Genomic DNA, 13,563 nt, shown 5'->3' on the forward strand with positions numbered 1-13,563 from the left:
CCACGTTCAGCTATTTGGCTTTATGATAGAATTGAGATTTAAATAGTGACAGGTTGCTAGCCCATCGCCTAATATAAGAACCCCAAGTTTATATGCCTACCCCTTAGTCGCCGTTTACGACATCCAAGGGAGAGAGATAGTGGTCCTATTCTTTTTTCTATTGGTGCCGGGAACCACACGGCGCAAATATTGTTTACATAACTGAGAAAAGAGCAGGTAGGTATACCTATGCTCGAGATAGGATTTGAATCTGCCGTTCCTCCATGCGCATTACTAATGTATTTATTTATTTAATTTTTAAATATTTAACGTAACTTACATCATCACTTATTGTTTAAATTAAGTTACAAAGTAAGCTAATAATATATTTGTTAATTTAAATATTCTAAATATCCGTGAAAGTCGAAGGAGCCGAAAATCACTAACAACAACTAAATATATGTAGCATCGAAGATACTCAGACGGGCAAGTAGGCAGCTCATCTTATCTAGGTATGTAAAACATGTAGTAACAGCATGTAAAATATTATATATTTACAAAAAAAGCTAGTGACATGTTATTGTTTCAACGCCTAAAGAAGAATCCCAAGTTAAGTATAGTTTCCCTTATATTTTACAATTATAAATCTATTAATAAAGAGAAAAGATTTGTATGTTGTAACGAAAAAACTTAAGATAGTTACTACTAAGTATATTTTATAAAAAATATACCTATAAATAAACATCCAAGACCCAGGCCAATCAGAAAAAGTTAGTTTTTAATCTGCATGGGAAAAGGAATAACTAACTACATATGAATTGTGATGACATTGGCTACGAATAACTTTCGTATGACTTCTTATAAAACAAAAGAGTTTTATCAGGCTATATTGTAACATTAGTGGTAAGTAATGAGTTGTCCGGCTGCACTATCGCAAATCGTGATAAAATCTTTTAGAACGCAATGGATACATTGGAGCCCACAATAACTTTTGTTATTTGAGAATAGTCATTATAAACCTATAGCTTATCAGGAAGTATTTGCTATCTTACTATCTGTGTATAACAAAGTGACTCAAAGATAACTTCGAAATTTATGAGTGTTGATATAATAGAATAGATTTATTTTTAAAATAGGATATAAGCTTATTGACGTCACATTACTTAAATCTGTCTCCTACCGCTGCCAAAGCGCATGCGTAGAAGAAGCGGCGGAACAAACTACAGTGCAGCATTTTCACCGGACGTCAATTTGCAAATAGAGATCTCTTAAATCTAAGTCATGGACGCATGCACATTTTAAAGTAAAAATAGCAAAGCTTTTACCATTATACTTATGTTATATACCTATCATTTCATACTTAGACATGATAAGCCAAAATTATTCACATAACTTCAAATCCGTCTAAAGGCAAGTGATATTTACATGCCGTAAAATATAAATAGAATGTTGTTTCCTCGAAACTAACCCGCATTGGGATAACCTTATTGCGCTCGTGCTGGTTGCCTTTTGATCGTGCCACAAAACAGTCATTACAGTGGTCATATTAGGTATAACGTTTGTGTAAATCAGTTCACATCCTATACTATATCAGCCCCATTCCTTGGTTCACCCCTTAGACTACCTGGGTGATAATAAACCATTCTACTTTATCAAGTGATGTGACATAACTCTATACAATATACCTACAAATCTAGTCTAGAAACAAACACAAATTTTGATGTCAATTAGTTCGCATATTGCTTAAGTAGGTACTGTTTGTTTACGACAAAGATTATTCGAGATGTAGTTTTCTTGCATATTTATTTAATCTACCTTCTTCAATTTCATGATACAGTAGATAAGAAAGGCATATATATTTTGTATAGTGGTAATTGTAGAAGCGCGGCACGACACCGCATACCTTAGGAGACAAACGCTACGGAATCCGGTTGGTATTTATTAAATTAATCGTTCGCCCTAACAACCCACACCTACCCCCACGCCTGCCCTCACTACGAGACTCCTCCACCTGGCCATACAAATGTCTGCCGCGAATAGATTAATCAATGCAAACCCCTTCAGAATCTTCTTATTAAAATCTTCTGCTTGAATTTGAACGGTAATGATCAGTTAAATTTTAGTCATGAAAATAGAACTAAAATATTACTAAATAAGTATCTTTCACACGGAGTGGTTCCAAATAACATGTTAATTTTTCTTACGTAAGGTTTCAGAAACTTTCATATTTTTTTATTGGTGAAGCCTGCTCTTAATAAATAGTAAATTAGTATTTATATTAGTTTGATATCTTACTTATATAAAAATGCATAAGTAAGATATCAAACCTTGATCAAGTTAAATTATTGTATGTGGATATTAATTCAAGTCACTATTTGGGAATCGTTCATCAATAATTAGATCAAATCATGACAAATAGCAGGTTAATGGCAATATTTAAGACAGTAGTAGCTCCCGGGGACGAGAGCAAGCGAATTATAATTTATTTGGAGAAGTGGCAACGAGCCGCCGCCGCCCCGCGCCGCCCGACCTACCCTTTGCTTTTGCCCTTCGTTACGGGCTCTCACTCCAAGCGTTGTAGCTTGGAAATCACGTCACATTATCGTGAGTCTTACTTCGCAGAAACAAAAAAGTTTGTTTGTCAGGAAAAATTGGATTGGATCATGTTTACTTTAGGTATTTACCTGTTTGGATTTGTTGATTTCGTATTGACAACAGTTTTATATATTACAATAATTAATTTATTATTAAAGATAGTAACTTAATGGGACCTAAAAAAAAAATATTAAACAATTATTAACTTCTTTGAAAACTGAGTCAATTTATTTATTAGGTGAGAATAATTGATGAAAAGGGAAAATACGGCCATATTTCACTCCAAGGACATTTTCAGTTGTATTCAATGTGGCTATGCAATCGCGTTTCTTTGCAACTTTTGGTCTTCACACTAGCGCAAAATGGATAAACTGTAGGTCACTATTAGGTACGCTATTACATTTTTAAACAGGTCGCAAAAAAAATTTTAAGCTACTATCTATTTTTTTTAATAACCACAAAGATCTCGGGTATTCCACTAACTAAAAATATTCAGAATGAAAGTAAATATAACGTGGAAAACGTTACATTTACTTAATGTAGTTATTCCTCCACAGATTAAGCATACATGACATGATGTTTTATCTTACGAACTATTTATTTATCGTCGTAAATCGTCGTCGTAAAAAGCGTCTTAGGGATAGGCTTATAAACTTAGGATTCTCTTGTAGGCGATGGGCTAGCAACCTGCAACTATTTGAATCTTAATAAAGCTATCATGAAGCCATATATCTCAACGATCTGGTATAAACGTGATTATATGTATGTATGTTTATTTATTGTTTAAATATAAAAAAACTTTCAGTAAGAAAAAATACCAATACTTACCTATACATTTTCAGTATGTATTTTACTTTTGCCTTGGGCTTCTCACCCTTGTAAATTTTAGTTACAAATACAGAAACCTCAATAAATTTAATGATTTAATATAACATATAAGCAGTATAATAAGTCACTAACATAACAAGTTGCAACATAAGCCGTTGTAAAAATTATACATTGTTGATTAATTAAGCTACAACGCTTTGACATACAACTTTATACTTTCTGTTTTTTCTCTAGGTAGGTTGCGTTCAAAGGAGCTAGAGGGGCGCGGGGCGCGGCGCTTGCGGGGGACGGAATTAAGAGGGAGTCGGGGGCCGCCCTGGATACTGAGAGGAGTTTTAACCAATTAATTTTGTTCCTCAACGCAAACTTCGCTATATAATAAGGTATAAGTAGGCATTAACTGAGGCGCGCCGATAGCTAGCTCGACCGGGGGCGACTTCGTCTTCTCCAAGCCTCTTATAACGATGTTTTATTTCTTGTTAAGCTCTCGGTTTCTCCACTTTTAATATTTAATGGCATTTTCATGGCCCGTGTTTTATAGCGCACTTACGAATTCCCAACATTATTGACGTTTTTTATCGGCTCTGTTGTTTTCCGACATCAGCAATTATAATTGCATAACATTAAAACCCGTGCGCTTAAGCTATAAATTATTTTAATAACAACATTATTCTTTAATTAAATTTAATTGATATTATAAGACTCTAACCTTATTAGATAAACACTGATAAGTATAAACTATCTATTAATATTGATTATTTTTAAGTGCGCTTGCTTATTCGCCTGACGATAAATTGTATTATTCAGATATTTAGTATTCCTCTCCACACCACCACCTGCCACTCGAAGAAAAACATCAACGTCTTTGTTTAACGAACCATATGTCTCGCCTTCGCTCGTGCTTTACCCATTTCTACCGTGTCGAGATATAAATACACGTAAACTAATAAAAAAAAGTCTTCCCCTTTATCAATCCGTGACTAAACACCCAAAAAGGTCGTATGAGTATATATTCCATTTACTGGAAGTGGAGAGATTTAAAAATAAGATGCTACACAAAAACACTAGCGCGATCACGCCTCGAGCCCGCTGCTCGCGTCAATATGACGCTCTCAAAAAATACTTCTTAACAACAGCATTGTGTTGTTAAAAAACAAGAACGCATCACGAGAAAAAACAAACCGCAGACTACTTTTGAAAAACGAAACGCAGCACGCGAGTCAGCCGAGACACCCTTTCCCTTTTGCGCGGCGACGCGAGCTACGTTTTTTCTCTATCTAAGTAGGGGTTGCGTTTTTTTACCGCGATGCTTCATATAAATTAATAACCGAACGTGGTCATAATCTGCCGTTCGGAACACTTTCGGCTTTGTTATTTTTTTATAACTGCTCATTTGTTTTTGTGCGGCGAAGTAGGAAACGCAGCGGTTCTTACGTCCGCCCGCGTGACAGGTGTTACGCGTTGTTTCACTAACATATTGACATTTAAACTTCTGAAATTGAACTAACTTACTTACTTACAAATAGGTACACTTATCACTATCGAAGTGAATTGGCTAATAATTTGCGGTTAGTTTAAAACCTGCATGATTTGAAAAGATTTAGCCAAGTTTATAGGCCATATAATTACCACCATTATCGCCTTGGAAATGTGAAGTACAATTGTTGTTGACATTTTTCCTGAAACAGTAAAACTTTTCTTTGAACAAATTAATAAACAAATTATGAATATCACTATTAACATAAAATAACAAAGTAATAGAATTACTTTAGTAAGTGCACATTGATAAATTTATTTATTTAAATAAATTAAAAAATTGTATTATTTATTTGTTTATTTATTTCACCAAATAAATAATAGCTTGCAACGTAAAAAACAAAATTAGTTGAAAGAAAAGGAGTTGTGCACCGGAAGACATTCCAGGAAACGAATGTGCTTAAGCTAATAATGTGTAAGATGGCCGTTTTTGCCCACATTCTGACACGCAACTGTTGCAGTCGGGATTCGGGAAGCGAAACAAACCACGCGCCAATATCCTGATCACTATCATTAAACCTACATTAAAACTAAGGAAGGCCGCAATTTTGCAGGGAGGTCTGTTTAATAAAATTGGTATGGTACTTACACATTAATTATGAAATAAAAAACTAAATTTGCCCACATGCTAGTAAAGGACGAAAAAGAACATAACTTTTTACTAAGCAGTTTAATAAAAAAAATTAAATTTACTTAAAATTCACCATATATATAGGTCCTCTGAGTGGGTTGCCTATAATACCTACAAATTTTTCTTCTTCATTTTCAATACCTACTTATGTAGTTTCCGCTTTGCGTTATATCTTCCATAGGTATGTCCGTCGCTTTTTGTTCTTTTATACAGATTTTGCATTGACACATAGGCATTGCGAATGGTTACAGAAATAAATTTACTGATATAAAGAAATGAATGTATAAAATGTATGTCACAAAGGGAATCTATAGACTGAATAAAGCTTTAAGATGTATGAATCTGGACGGGTAGGTAAGCAAATACGTGAATGCATTGGACTCGCATTGTGACTGCACACGTGTGTCTTTACGGCAGTGGGTTAAGACCCGATTCGATTTTTGGCAACAATCGATTTTCGCGCTCTGTTTATTCTTTTTGGATGATACTTCAACATTCTAAAGTCTCACTTGAATATTAAAAATAAGAATCACACAATGTTATAATGAAGCGACATCTTTTAGCACTGTCTGATTTAATTTGTGTTGTGTTTTAATATGTGTTTTTAAAACACAAAAGTTAAACAAATAATCTTATTAAAATTTTAACAATTCAACCTATTATAATTCGGACTTGTAAATTGCTAGTACTATTTATACCTCTAAAGAAAATATCTAAATAAATGTACAGGTTACCTAAGAGATTTTCTTGAGCCAAAGCCCGAAGCTTATTCTCCGAAAGGTCGAAACTGAAGTATACATTCGGTAGGTAGATGCTTGTGGCTATCAAGTATAGTGAAAAAAGAATAAAATTCCATAAATTACCGTTAATTTACAAATTGCTTCAAAAGTTGAACCAAAAAAGATAATGTCATTCCTTCCAGCACTCCATTTCCAAGTGGATATGAACTGTAGCAATAAAAACCGCCCGCGCTGTGTCACGATCACGCAAAAACTTGTATTTTGATAGCGGCCCCGCAACCGCCGGCCATTGTCGCGACCAACTTTGATTATTGATTTTTACGCTAAATAATCTCTTTTTCAAAATTTCTATTGATCGCAATACTTTTCTTTAACATTTTGATATAGAGTTTACAAAGGAACGTTGTAACAATACAATCATTAATAACCCGTATAGAACTTGTCGCGATTTCAAGTTTTATGACATAAATTTAATAGAATGAGTATTGTGAATTTAAATACAAGTAAATTTACCCACTAACTTTAAATTTAAACGTGTATATAAAGTAAAGGTAATGAGTAAATTGACTGTTGTTTAGCATTGCTTCCTATTGGAAACAGAAATTAAAATTCTTTGTCAAATAATAAGTAAAACTGCTTTCAAATCAAATAATAATAGTATTATCCATATAATACCAATGTTTTGACCAGCATTCAATAGATATACTAAGATACCGACTCTAAGACATTTTTAAGAAAAGAGTGGTAGCGATAAAAACAAATTTCGCGCAAATTTGTTTGCTGAGAAAGTGTAATCCCTTAATCCTTCAGTATCAGTTGTCAACAATGCGTAATTGTCAGTGGCTGGTCCAGTGTCTGTGGTCGCCGCCCAAACACATCTGACAAAAGAGTTTGTTTGTGTACTATTACCATTAGTTGTTTACAAAACCACTGGCTACTGGTTTTGTAAACATTTAAGCCGTTTGTGATCTCCTTTCTTGTGTTTCGATAAAGGGACAAAGTGCCCGATAGCATGTTTAATGCTTACTTTTTATACATATGTGCATAAAAAGAAAACATGAAATTAACATTTAAGTAAGTTATTTAATCAATATCTGTAGGTATAATTGAAGAACTCTTAGAAACATCGTTTGGAAATGAAACTCTATCTTCGCGAAATCAGATTCCAATCAATTCAGAAAAATTCCATGAGTCATGGTTGTATTTTTTATTTTTGTGTAACTTCTTGAATATAATGTAGGTGAGATTATTTCTAATGATTACGTTTACAAAAACGACTCAGGATTTTAAACTTTTATAGATGCAGGCAGTATCATAGAAGTGTCTTATTGGATATGGCTTATAACTTCTAACTCAATAAGTTATTACCATTGCCAAATATCAAAAATCATTTAATCATATTCAGTATGCATGGAATATTCAATGATATTGATCAATAATAATTCTTTGTATTCTTAAACTAAATACCTTAGTCAGGTGTGCATGTGTTCAGCTCAGCGTTCTGTTTCATCTGCGTAACCTCACGGTCGCTGCTCAAGCGCAAAAAAAACGTGCAACGGGTGACGACAAAGGGAAACTTTTTTAATCGTCAAAAAAGAGTTCAACAAAGGCTTGATAACTCAAATGCGCTAACGGGCATGCAACTTGATCATCCTAACACCTTGATCAATGTGGGTTACTAGATGTAGGCGAAACCGGTACAACTGCGTTTGCTTTTTACTTGGATTGCTAAAAATTGACGGCTGCTGACGAAAGTTGACACCATCCGGTTGTCAGTTGTTTTTCTATTGCAATGTTGCGAGCTAACTGTAGATATTTCGCAAAATGGGGTAAAATAGTTCAATTGCAATTTTAAAAAGCAAGCAAGCATTGGTTGTTTAGATTGCACCTAAGATAGCAAAAAGTTACTGTGGACTCAAGTTCAGCTCAAACAATTATTCGCATAGAACATTTGAATTCTCCGCGTGAGGTAAAATGTATGAGGAACTAAAATGTAACAATTCATTTATTGATTATTCTTTTTAGTAAGATTGTAGTGTTTAGAAATTTGTAGAAAAAATTTAACCATTTTAATAATAGCAAATACAAAAACATCAATAAAGAAAAGAAAAATAATTGAGAACCTTATGGACCTTCTCAGTTAATTTTCAATTTTTAATTTCAATAATTCTTTCGAAATTGGAAATCTTAAAAATCTTTGCTATGAGTCGTTTTACTCTAAACTGTACAAAATAACGGACATTATACATTTGAAATATACGAGTATAGCATAATTCAGTCTTCTGAATATTATTACTAGATTATGCTCGAGTGCCGGGTGGTTACCAGCACCAATTAAAAAAAAACCACTCCTATAAACTTGAGATTATTTTTTTAGGCTTTGGGCTAGCAACCTGTCATTATTTGAATGTTAATTCTATCATAGAGCCAAAAACCTAAACGTGTCTTATCAAGACTGTTGGCTCTGTCTGAAAGTCATTTCAACACTGTGGGCTCCGTCTACCCCGCAAGGAATATAAACGTAACTATCTATATATAAGTGTACCTATCTATGTCTTGTGCAGTGTGAATCCTAGTGCTCCATTACACTTTTCAAGGAACATACATGCCAAAATTAAGCTATATAGAAGTAAGTACGTACCTATATGTTTCGGCTGTTCTTTCAATCAGTCAGTCAATCAATCAGTAGGTATTTTCACACAAGAAGTAGGTATTTTAAATAAACGTATATCAGGTAACCGTGGGTAACCCGCATATTTTTGCCTATATAAAAAGTCTAACTGCTTACTGGTATTGTTTAATATAAATACCTTTTTTATATTCCCCAAATGCCAAGAGCAAAACACTTGCCTTTAGATATCGACCTTGAACCTTCGAGATCAATAGCAGCCATTACGACAAGTGCACCATTACGCCATCAGCTGATTTCATGTTAGAGTTCAATGCACTTTCTATTGTTCTCTGATGGTGCATACAAAAAAAATGCATTAGAGAAAAAAAACCAGTCAGTCTATAGTGAAAAAAGGCTCAACCCTTCCGCCGCGTGGCAGGTACCCCATACACAACCCTTTACAAAAAACACTCGGGGACACGAAAGGGTAAAAAAGGGTTATTATTACGCATGCGCCCAAAGGGATCAGTGCCCTCGTTTCTCATTTTAAAATTTCTTGGCAGCACATTTGATTTGTATAATTTGAATATTTTATTAACAGTCGTAGGATTTTTCATCTGTTTTCAGATGTGAATTGAAAATACTTTTACGGTTTATATTACTTATGGAAATGAATCCACTTATAAATACTTGCATTCATAAATCAGATGATTGAATTTTAATAAGGCATAGGAATTAACGCTTGTCCACTAATAAAAATCCAAAACTATGCAAATACGACTAGAATTAAGAAATAGAATTGAGAATTGTGAGCAAGAACGTTTAGGAATGACAATTCATAGAAATAAAAATAGTTATATGTTATATTTTTTCTGTATTTGGCTATAAATGTATTCTTAGGTCCTTTTTCTGTCATTTTCTTATAAATTAACAATAATTTCAGTAGTTTAGTTTTAAATTGTATTTAATTTATTAATGACAGAAATAAAATAACATGGGCGGAAGTTAATACTGCGACACTCTAACTAGAAAAAAGGTAAAATCGTTACCTAGTTACATGAAATAAAAAAAGCAGCAATTTAACCCGACCTGTCGACTCAAAACTATAATAAGAACAAATTTAACGCGGACGACAAACGCACATAATTCGATAATAACAAACAGACGCAACGAAAACACGAACAAAGCTACCATAGCGCGGAGTGAAACTATAATTAAGAAAGATAAATATCGTTTATTACTGTTAGGAAAGTCGATTAGAAAAAACTACCCCTTTCACCCCACAATTTGTAACCCGTGCAGTGGGCGCCGCACAGCGCTGCCCGACACGCATAAAAAGTTACGGCTCAGACACAATGTTATGGAGACCACTTTTTAAGGAACACGTTTGTAGTTTTCTTTTTGACGTATAATTAATTTATAGATTAATGTTTAATCTTCGATATAGGTTAATTATTTTAAGTATACCTTTTCAGACCCTGAAATAATATTTGTGATAAAAATATCGGGGACAGAAGTACGGAGTAAACATGTTACTGCTTGTACAAAATGATAAATAATACCGATTCTTGAATTACTTATAATAAGACGAAATTACAATCAAGTAATTACAAATTTATACACAAACACCAGTGTTTTGAAACCACATTTTCTAACGGCTAGGGAGCTTCTCCTAACTCAAGTAAACTAAAGTGTTTGTTCTGTGTTTAGGTTTTTTGAAAAAGCTTTCTCTGTATCTGCAAGCACAAGAAAAAATGTTACAGTTACATAACGCTTTTCCATAATAATAGAATCATTATCGAAAACAGAAGAGCGGGCAGCTGATTTATTGGACGATAATGGTCGCTGTCATAAATAGCTTTTTCTAATGAACTTTTTTATCGCGTGCGCTGCACCGGGCGCACCAGGCTAGATACGCAGCTTTTTATTAATGCACTGTTTCAAATTATGTATGCACTCTCCGTGTTTTTGTGTTGAAGAAAAAACGAAGTACAAAGAAAAGTAATTTATTAGCTATATTTTATACAATTACAAGATTTTATGTATACAATATAATATATAAACATGTAATTAATACTTTATTACTTACTTTTTTACTTATATTACAACTGAGAAAAAAAAGGCAAACTATAAACTTAAAAAACAAACAATTCAATGAAATTGCGGAAATAAGGATGTCAAAGCCAGCCGTCACCCACATGTGGCCTGACCTTGACAAATGAATCCGCGAATATGAGGCCGTCGATCACGATTTATTGCAAAGAGTGCAGTTATTGCAGTATGTGGTCGGTATCCGCCGATGCCGCGCTGTTCCGCGCGAGATGGCGAACTCCCCGCGCCCGCGTGTCGGATACATTTTGCACACACGCATAATTTCTTCGACGATGCCGCGGCCTTAAATCGACTTAAAAATTCAGCATTTCTTTCCCCGTTGAAAAAAAGAGTTAATATTGATCGTAGATTTCTCGTCGTGGGGTGCAGCGGCCGGCTGAGTCACCCCACGGTTTTTTACTCACCCTAAGTTATATTTTTTTGTAAAGCCCCCCTCTCCCCCTGGCCCGCTTTAAAGGATGAGTAGTCTCTATGGAAACGGCTCGATCTAATTTATAGGCGGGAGAAAGTACGGATTGCTTAATTAAGAATTTAAAATGTGACTACTAAGTAATTAATTACAAATTTCCAGTCTGCAAAGCTCGGGTACTTTCTTTCCTTTTCTTATGAAGACGAGGATTGTAACGCTATTAAGAATTTAATTAAATATGAAACAAAGAATTAATTGCTTTACGTAGCTGCCGGGCATAAGTTTCTGAGGAGTCAAGGAATTTAATTTCAGTGAAAGCGTATCTTTTTCGGCATTGCGAAAAATATTTTTATTAAAAGGATGCGTTAGTTTCTACTCACATTTGCATATCTACATTGAAAAGAACGATGCACCGGGTTATGAATACGCTAGGGGTCTTTAATAGCGGCGTAGAGCGAGGGCACGCGCGCGGGTTAAAAAACTGTGGGTCACGGGCACGGCCGCGTCAGTTGCAGGGTTTTTGTAGCGAGGAGTGCTCGCGAGCCTCGGCCCAGGCGCAGACGCTGAGCAGACAACATTATAGGTGAGATATCTTTATACTGACTGTTTTTTTTACAGGATTAGCTCACCATGTAAAACTAAACAAAAAAACTGTTGTCAATTGTAATCTAATAATACTTTTGGGTTGTTTCGACGCGCCCGAAATTAAACGAAATTAACGACGTCACGAAAGGATATTTATTTCTTTAAATTTTATTCACGTAAAATGTGCAACAGGTGAACTTAATGCAACAAAACATTCTCTGCCAGTCGAACCATTGGATCAAACTGAGATGAATGTACTAGTGCGATAACTGTAAAAGAAATAAATATAATAGTTTACGAACATAAATATATTTAAATAAAAGTACCTATAATTAACATTAATGTGAACAATAATAAGTCATCTAATATTTTTATCACTCAATTGCCGTTTATGTTTGGCTATGAAATATGATATCGATTTGTGGAAATCGCTGATCATAATAATTAGATCTTGCGGGTTAGGCGAAAAACAATGGCGACAATGCTGCCTAATGAGCCATAAAGAAGAAAACGATACGTAGAGCAAGGCGTAGACAAAAAAGGGCGCGGCAGGGGTGCGGGAGACGCGCGGGCGGGGGGCGAGGGAATGGCGGGAGAGCTAAATTAATTTGCGCGCTCCCGCCAAACAAAGGCACGCTAATGGAACGCGCCGAATGGAAAAAATGCCACCGTCCGTTCTCTGTTGACTTCCTATTTTTTGCAAATACAACCTTTGACTTTCCCAAATGAATAACATTACACCCGTCGAAGTTTGTCGGCGGTCGCTTTGTCCCGATTTAATGAGGAAGAAACCCCGATACTAGCCACGCGAATTCTTTAATTGCTCACTGAAAACAAAGTCTGTTTCAATTATGTTTGTGCGAAGTGAAAAGTTCTGATATGAAAATTATATTTCATTTCTATATTATAATTCTTTTCTTTAAGAATTGTGCCAAGGAGCTCGTTGAAATTTTATTAATAACACGCTTATTAAAAAAAGAATGAAGGTACCTACCTGTTCTTTGTAACTGAATATCATATATATATGTATGATAATAAGATTTACATTTCTAACAAATAAAAAAACGCTCGTAAATTGCTAACAAACAGAATGCTACGAAAGCGTAGCACTATTCGTAGCTCTCGTAGGCTTGCTACGAATCTGCTACGCTGTTCAACTTGCGCATATTACCGGACATTCCGATAATAAGATCTTACTTGCCGCGAGGAACGAAGAACTTATAACATAACTATGGTGTTAAATATTGGTTAGCAGTTTGCTTGCTTTCATTGTGTATCTTGAAGGTATAACTCGACATCGTATAAACTTAAATGCTATTTTTATTATACCTACTTTGCAACCATTCTTGGATTTCCCGATATTACTGATATATTATTCTATATCGTATAACAAATACATGTTGTACTTAGTTGGTTCGTTGTTAATAATGTGGTAATTTGTGTTATTAAAAAATATTTGACCATATAATAAAAATATTTAAAAAAATAATTTATTTAACAATTTTTTTCAACAAATAGGCAATATGTAGAATTTATT

The sequence above is a fragment of the Amyelois transitella genome, chromosome 6, assembly GCF_032362555.1.
Source record: "Amyelois transitella isolate CPQ chromosome 6, ilAmyTran1.1, whole genome shotgun sequence".
NCBI lineage: Eukaryota > Metazoa > Arthropoda > Insecta > Lepidoptera > Pyralidae > Amyelois > Amyelois transitella.